Below are 744 nucleotides of genomic sequence, written 5' to 3'. Positions count from 1 at the left end.
GCAGATGCCTGACCAGCAGCGTAACCCAACGTGCTTAGTCAGGCCTTGAGAAAAAAAAAGAAAAAAAAGGTGAATAAATAATAGATAAGCTTACATAAATAAATAAATAAATAATAATAATAATAATATAAAAAAGGCAGTAGTAATGATAATAATAATAATAAAATAATAATAAATAAATAAATAAGACAATGATGATAAAGTAAATAAATGTAAAACATCAAGACACACATTCACACATACACCCACACATGCATAACAGATATGCACCAAACATGCAGTTTCACAGAGATGAAAGCACAGTCAGACGGCAGACACAACACAGCAAGACTGACAACGTGACATAACCCGGCGACAACAATACGCACAAGAAAATGTACAACATAACCTGGTACCATTCACAACTGACATAACAGATAGCCTAACCCACACACAACAGACAACATAACCAGACAACACACACACACACACACACACACACACACACACACACTGACACACACACACACACACACACACACACACACACACACACTCACACTCACACACACACACACACACTGACACACACACACACACACACACACACACACACACACACACACACACACACACACACACACACACACACACACACACACACACACACACACACACACACACACACACACACACACACAATACAAGAAGCAACATAACCGGACAACAATAGCCTAGACCGCCGCTGGAGAATTCCGTATTTAA

This window comes from Babylonia areolata, chromosome 13 (genome assembly GCF_041734735.1).
Source record: "Babylonia areolata isolate BAREFJ2019XMU chromosome 13, ASM4173473v1, whole genome shotgun sequence".
In the NCBI taxonomy this organism is placed as follows: domain Eukaryota; kingdom Metazoa; phylum Mollusca; class Gastropoda; order Neogastropoda; family Buccinidae; genus Babylonia; species Babylonia areolata.
This window is presented reverse-complemented; position numbering follows the sequence as displayed.